At 37.8% G+C, this 7,500-nt stretch overlaps 1 protein-coding gene across 6 annotated transcripts in view; it reads left to right on the top strand.

Annotated features, from left to right (window-relative positions):
- The window catches only part of LOC125033666 (myosin-IIIb-like), a 68,253-nt gene that overhangs the window by 14,133 nt on the left and 46,620 nt on the right, over window positions 1-7,500 (top strand). The window contains exon 1 of one of the 6 annotated variants that reach the window (XM_047625362.1): window positions 307-534. The exons of the other annotated variants lie outside the window; for them this stretch is intronic. The gene's annotated coding sequence lies outside the window, so the exon portion shown is untranslated. Of the gene's footprint in view, window positions 1-306; window positions 535-7,500 lie in introns of those variants that run through there. 6 annotated transcript variants of the gene reach the window in all.

Genomic DNA, 7,500 nt, shown 5'->3' on the forward strand with positions numbered 1-7,500 from the left:
GCCCAAACCCGCCGGGCCTGACAATAGGGAACCCACGAGCCTATATCAAATTCTAAATCCCATTCATATCGCCTCACTATAAGGAATCGAAGAGCCCAAGCCTAAATCAAGTTCTAAATCCCCTTCAGATCCCCTCACTATAAGGAATCGAAGAGCCTAAACGCGCCAGGCCTGACCGTCGCTTTCCTTTTAAGGTCAGGGCCAACGTCGGCGATTCCTAATGGCATTACTCGAAGCCTCTCGCGCTGGCACTGGCTTCCTGGCCCTCGGTTCTCAGTGGTGCCACGCTCCCGGGCTCGTAAAGAAGTTGGATCTCTCGTCGCCACTGAAAGAGAGAGAGAGAGAGAAAGAGAAATAATTCAGAGAATAGAAAAGATAGAATAAACACAAAGAGACCACAGAGAGAGAGGGGGGAAAAAATTATATTAATCGGTTTGTGATTAAAGAGGAGGAATTTTTATTAAAGGGGGTCTGGAGCCGCGGGGGGGTTATGACGTGTGTTCGTCGGCGCTGACGGTCTGAGCTTGAACCGAGGTAAGGCTGAAGCGCGGCCGGGTTTCTGGGCTTGCTGTTTCTCTTGCATTCTGGTGCTTGCAAAGCGGGCTGGGGCGGTTGTCTGTAGTTGATCTAAAATATTACGTATATGTATATGTATATGGTAGTCTACAGGTGGCCCAAAAATGGTATTAAATGTAACAAAGTGCATCACAGTATAGAGATTCTTGTATGGTGTAGGCCTATATATATGTGTATATCACCAAACACAAAACATTTGATTATATCAGGAAAATTAAATATATTCACACTTATATATTGCCTATTTATTGATATTCACTCATATGTGCAATGGTCTTCAATTTCCTAGCGAAAGTCTCTTTGAATTTACTTAATAAAGTTTACCAGGAGAGATTAATGCTTTCCGGCTTAGTCAAATAAATGCAATTATATGGCAACGCGCAGTGCAGGAATTTATGTTTATATGGACTGCCTGTTGGTCTGATGACTCTGTGTCTGTGTGTGTGTGTGTGTATGTGTGTGTGTGTGTGTGTGTGTGTGTGTGTGTGTGTGTGTGTGTGTGAATAAGTGAATGAATGTATATACGTATGTATGTATGCATGCATGCATGCATGCCTGTCTGTCTGTCTGTCTGTCTGTCTGTCTGTCTGTCTGTCTGTCTGTCTGTCTGTCTGTCTGTCTGTCTGTATGCAAATACGTATATATAAATCTACGTACGCGTGTATGAATGTACAGCCTGTATTGCTGTACTACACCCTTGTGCAGAGTACACAAAAGTGATTAACAGATTAACACCACTTCTGTCAGCCTACCGAGTAATGCGATTAGGAACAGTACAGTTTCAGGAAGTGAACTGAAGTCTCACCTATGGTTCATTTGTCTCGTTTTATTTTCCTTTTTTTCCCTTTTTTTTATTTTCTTGTTTCTTTCTTTAAGTTTGGGGGTAATGTTGAGTTTTATTAAACTATTGGTGTATGGTTTTTGAATCGATTTGTTTTCCTTTTCTGATTTTAAAAATCTGAACGTCTATGAAATCGCATGTTTTTTTCACGTCGCGGGAAATTTTAAATGTAATTTGTAATTTTCTTGACAATTAATTTTCTATTTTCATATATAGATAACATATAATTCCCTTTCTTATATAGTATTTTCTACTTTATATCATATAGTAAGGATACATTTCGTCTTTTCATTTTATTTTGAGAATTATTGAGTTAATTTTCAACACACAAATGCCACTCTAAAGATATTTCTTTTACATTTCTAACAGAGACGTTTTTTTTTACATATATATTCACATTTTATTTTCGTTTAAGATGGTAATCGTTAGAAAATTATGGTAATTTGTTTTTTCTTATTTCGTTAACTTTCTGAAAAAAAATCTTTTACTTTAAGAGTTATATTTTACCTGACTTTTCTTCCTATCTTCTGCAAAGGGCGTAATTAAGCTAAAGTATCTCATTATCACATATCCAAAATTCCCATATATAATTAATCGATATTGTTACTGCCTCGCCTATGGTTCCTCATTTGACTAAGAATATGATTTTTTAGGTTCTAGATATCTGTGAAAGAAAAAAAAATCTTGTTATTCCTATATAATTTTGTGTGTTTTTCTGATGTATGGGATACTTGCATTATATTATTTTATTTATTTTGTAATTATTATTATGTTATATTTTATAATTTATATTAAATTTTATGATATTACGATATTGCATGATGTTTCATGCTATCTCTTATAGTATATCACATATTATATCATATTAAATTTTACATCATATTCAAATTATATATTTCACTCTATTAAACCTACTATTAACGCGATCTCGGCATGTAAGTCTTTTAAATACCATTATTACTGCTACCACGATTCTCTGACCTTTCCATATCACCAAAATATTAATGAATTTTAAGAACTACTCACCTCTAACACCGTTAATAATGAATATTAATAGTGCTAGCGTCTTCTTTTTACCCTCTCATGATATTACTGCCAAAATATGTATGAATTTTAAGAACTACTCATTTCTGACACCGTACTGGTTAATAAAATTATCAATACTAACTCGGCTTCAATACCAATACCCATTATAACAAACACCCCCCCCCCCCCCCCCAAAAAAAAAGGATACGAGAGCTTTAAAAAAATAAATGAGGCAAGAGATTTTAAATAATAATATAAGACGCCAGAGAGATTTTTAAAAAGAAAAGAAATGACGTAGGAGAGATTTAAAAAAAAAATAGAGAGAAATGACGCTAAGGAGATTGAATAAAAGTACGCAAGAGAGATTTTCAAAAATAAAACAAAAAATAACGCAGGTGATTTTTCTTCAAATATAAAAGAAGATATATTTGTTTAATGACGCTAGCGAGATTTAAAAAAAAATAAAAATGACGCAAGACTAGTAAAAGTGAGACAAAGGGATCGTAAAAATAGATCGCGGAAGGAAATGCAAAAAAGTTTTATGAACACTTAAAAAACACACACACTGTCGACAGAGCACGCACGTTGTGAAATTCGCGGCTCATAAAATTCACCTTTTCCTGCTCTGGTTGGCGACGCTGAATATTTTAGCTGCGTTATTGTGCAAATTATTATCATTTTGTTATTGTTATTGTTGTTGTGGTATTATTCTTTTCTTATTATTATCATCATTATCATCATAGTTATTATTATCATCACTATCTTCATTGTTATTATCATTATTTGTCATTATTATTATTATTATCATCATCATCATTACCATTATCATTATCATCATCAATCAATTATTTATTATCACTAGCATCATCATCACACAAAGGATCATATCAAGTATATATATATATATATATATATATATATATATATATATATATATATATATATAAAATGCATCAGATATGTGTTTACATACATTCCTTTTTTCTTCTTCAACTACTTCTATTTTTCAATAAGTTAACATGCTTCGCGGGTGGTCAAAATGCAGAGTAGAAATGAGGCTGAACTACTGCTGTTTGTTTTGTAGGAAGCAGCGCGTTTGTGGTTTTAAAATGATAAAGAGTAATTCGAAGATTTCAAGCTCGGATTCTCGCTCTCGCTTTGTATTTGTGATTGTCTCTCTCTCTCTCTCTCTTTCTCTCTCGTTCTCGCTCTCGCTTTGTATTTGTGATTCTATCTCTCTCTCTCTCTCTCTCTCTTTCTCTCTCGTTCTCGCTCTCGCTTTGTATTTGTGATTGTATCTCTCTCTCTCTCTCTCTCTCTCTCTCTCTCTCTCTCTCTCTCTCTCTCTCTCTCTCTCTCTCTCTCTTTCTCTTTCTCTCTCGTTCTCGCTCTCGCTTTGTATTTGTGATTGTATCTCTCTCTCTCTCTCTTTCTCTCTCGTTCTCGCTCTCGCTGTGTATTTGTGATTGTATCTCTCTCTCTATCTCTCTCTCTTTCTCTCTCGTTCTCGCTCTCGCTTTGTATTTGTGATTGTATCTCTCTCTCTCTCTCTCTCTCTCTCTCTCTTTCTCTTTCTCTCTCGTTCTCGCTCTCGCTTTGTATTTGTGATTGTATCTCTCTCTCTCTCTCTCTTTCTCTCTCGTTCTCGCTCTCGCTTTGTATTTGTGATTGTATATCTCTCTCTCTCTCTCTCTCTTTCTCTTTCTCTCTCGTTCTCGCTCTCGCTTTGTATTTGTGATTGTATCTCTCTCTCTCTCTCTCTCTCTCTCTCTTTCTCTCTCGTTCTCGCTCTCGCTTTGTATTTGTGATTGTATCTCTCTCTCTCTCTCTCTCTCTTTCTCTCTCGTTCTCGCTCTCGCTTTGTATTTGTGATTGTATATCTCTCTCTCTCTCTCTTTCTCTCTCGTTCTCGCTCTCGCTTTGTATTTGTGATTGTATCTCTCTCTCTCTCTCTTTCTCTCTCGTTCTCGCTCTCGCTCTCGCTCTCTCTCTCTCTCTCTCTCTCTCTCTCTCTCTCTCTCTCTCTCTCTCTCTCTCTCTCTCTCTCTCTCTCTCTCTCGTTCTCGCTCTGACTCTCACTCTCACTCTCACACTCACTCACTCTCTCTCTCTCTCTCTCTCTCTCTCTCTCTCTCTCTCTCTCTCTCTCTCTCTCTCTCTCTCTCTCTCGTTCTCGCTCTCACTCTCACACTCACTCTCTCTCTCACTCTCTCTCTCTCTTTCTCTCTCGTTCTCGCTCTCGCTGTGTATTTGTGATTGTATCTCTCTCTCTCTCTCTCTTTCTCTCTCGTTCTCGCTCTCGCATTGTATTTGTGATTATATATCTCTCTCTCTCTTTCTCTCTCGTTCTCGCTCTCGCTCTCTCTCTCTCTCTCTCTCTCTCTCTCTCTCTCTCTCTCTCTCTCTCTCTCTCTCTATCTATCTATCTCTCTCGTTCTCGCTCTCGTTCTCGCTCTCGCTCTCACACTTACACTCTCTCTCTCTCTCTCTCTCTATCTATCTATCTATCTATCTCTCTATCTCTCTCTCTCTCGTTCTCGCTCTCACTCTCTCTCGCTCTCACTCTCTCTCTCTCTCTCTCTCTCTCTCTCTCTCTCTCTTTCTTTCTCTCTCTCCCCTCTCTCCCCCCCCCCTCTCTCTCTCTCTCTCTCTCTCTCTCTCTCTCTCTCTCTCTCTCTCTCTCTCTCTCTCTCTCTCTCTCTCTCTCTCTCATTTTCTCTCTCGTTCTCTCTCTCTCCCGCTCTCTCCCGTTCTCGCTCTCTCTCTCTCACTCTCACTCTCTCTCTCTCTCTCCCTCCCTCTCTCTCTCTCTCTCTCCCTCCCTCTCTCTCTCTCTCTCTCTCTCTCTCTCTCTCTCTCTCTCTCTCTCTCTCTCTCTCTCTCTCTCTCTCCCTCTCCCTCTCCCTCTCCCTCTCCCTCTCTCTCTCTCTCTTCGTCTCTCTCTCTTTTCTCATGTCTCTCTCTCTCTCTCTCTCTCTCTCTTCGTGTCTCTCTTTTTGTCTCTTTCTTTTCTCTTATCTCTCTTCCTCCCTTCCGCCCCCCCTTCTCTCTCTCTCTCTCTCTCTCTCTCTCTCTCTCTCTCTCTCTCTCTCTCTCTCTCTCTCTCTCTCTTTATGCTAAATCTTTCGGTGATTTTTAGTGGAGTGACAGGAAGGAGGGAGGGAGAGGGGGGAGGATGGGAGGGAGAGGAAGTGAGAGGGGGTGGGAAGGGAGAGGAGCTATGAAGGCAGGGGGTAGGAGGGAGGGAGACGGGTCGAAGAGAGAGAGAGAGAGAGAGAGAGAGGGAGAGAAGAGAGAAAGAGAACGAGAGTGAATGAGGGAGTGGGGGATAGAGAGGGAAAGAGAGAGAACACGAAAGAAAAAGGGAAATAGAGAGAGAACGTACGAAAAATAAAAGAAAGAGAAGTAGAGAGATACAGAGACAGAAATGGAAAAAGAAAGTGATAGATAACCACAAAAAAAAAAAAAAAAAACGAGAATATAAATAGGCACGATGAACAGGGAAACGGCAGAGACGAAGCAAAAAACAACAACAATAACAATAACAACAAAAAAATTTAAAATTTGAACTTTGACAAAACAAAAATAATGGGAAAACAGGAACACAATACTTACCGACGACATGCAAAGCGAAATAAAGATTTTTTTCTCTTAAAAAACGTGACAAATGGCCATATGCAAATCAGTAAAAGGAGAAAGTGCAAATAACAATTGCGATCGTTGCAAAGACAGAGAGACGGTGAAAAGAACACGTTTCAACATCAACAATAATCATGCAACATGTATTTCAAAACCAACGTTAATTATGAAGCAGTAATGACGATATTGCCAGATTTATTATCCAATTAGAATTTTTAATTATACCTTCCCGGGATTGATTGATGAAAGAAATCACTCTAATGATAATATAGAGAGATGAAACAACCCAATTATTGAGGCGAAAAAGGGCATTTGGCATCGGGTTTTATCATTGCATAAAAGGATGTATTAATTACTAGTAGAGTTATTAGTAGAATTAGTATTTGTCTTTGTATATAAGTTACTGTTGCTGTAATTAATAAGTTATTTATAGCAGTCGTCTTTGTTTCATTAGAGATTGTGCTAGATATTTACTTTACAGGGGTTAATATTCATTATCATTATCATTACCTCCTTATTGTCATCATCATTGTTAATATTATTGCTGTCGTTACGTATTTATATCTGTCTGTGGGGGATCGTTTGAAATCCTCATCGAAGTTGAAATCAAATTGGTATTTCTTTATTAACACCTAGCTTAAAAAAAAGCGTCTCTGGTATAGACTGATAAACACGCTTTTAAGAAACACGAACGAGGAATATCAGACAAAAAAAAAAATTGATAATAATGATGATAATAATAATAATAATAATAATAATAATAATAATAATAATAATAATAATAATAATAATAATAATAATAATAGTAAAATAATAATAAAAACAATGGTATCCTCTGTCTCTTTCTTCCTCTTCGTTTCACTTTTAAAATTGTAATAATAGTACTGATGATGATAATAGCCGATTACTTCGGAAAGCAGAGATAATGAACAATAAAAGACCTTTTTTGAGGGGAGGAAGCATGTAAAAAAAAAAGAATATTAGCCTCTTCCATCCCCTTCCTCTTCATTTTATTTCAAAACAAATAATAATAGTACTGGATATAATAGCCAATTACTTTTGGAAACTCGAGATAATGGATGATACAAAAACACTTTTTTTTCTTTTAAGGAGATAGGAAGCACGTAGGGAGAGAAAGCGAATATTGAGCGTGAATGAGCGCGAGAGAGTACAGTGATCTCGCTTCTTGAAGAGTCGTTAGAGAAAACAAAGGGTAGTTTAGAGGTTGGGGTAATTGGCTTGTTATAGACGAGAGAAAGGTAAACATTTTTGTCTTTTTTTCGTAAAGAGGGGAGGGGGAGGGGAGAGAATTGGTTTAAGGAGGGAGAGGAAGGAGGAAGAGGGAGCGAGGAGGAAGGAGGAGAGGAAGATGGGGAGGGGGGGAAGGGAGTAAGGAGGGAGAGAACTAGGAAAGGAGG

Source organism: Penaeus chinensis, chromosome 16, assembly GCF_019202785.1.
Source record: "Penaeus chinensis breed Huanghai No. 1 chromosome 16, ASM1920278v2, whole genome shotgun sequence".
NCBI lineage: Eukaryota > Metazoa > Arthropoda > Malacostraca > Decapoda > Penaeidae > Penaeus > Penaeus chinensis.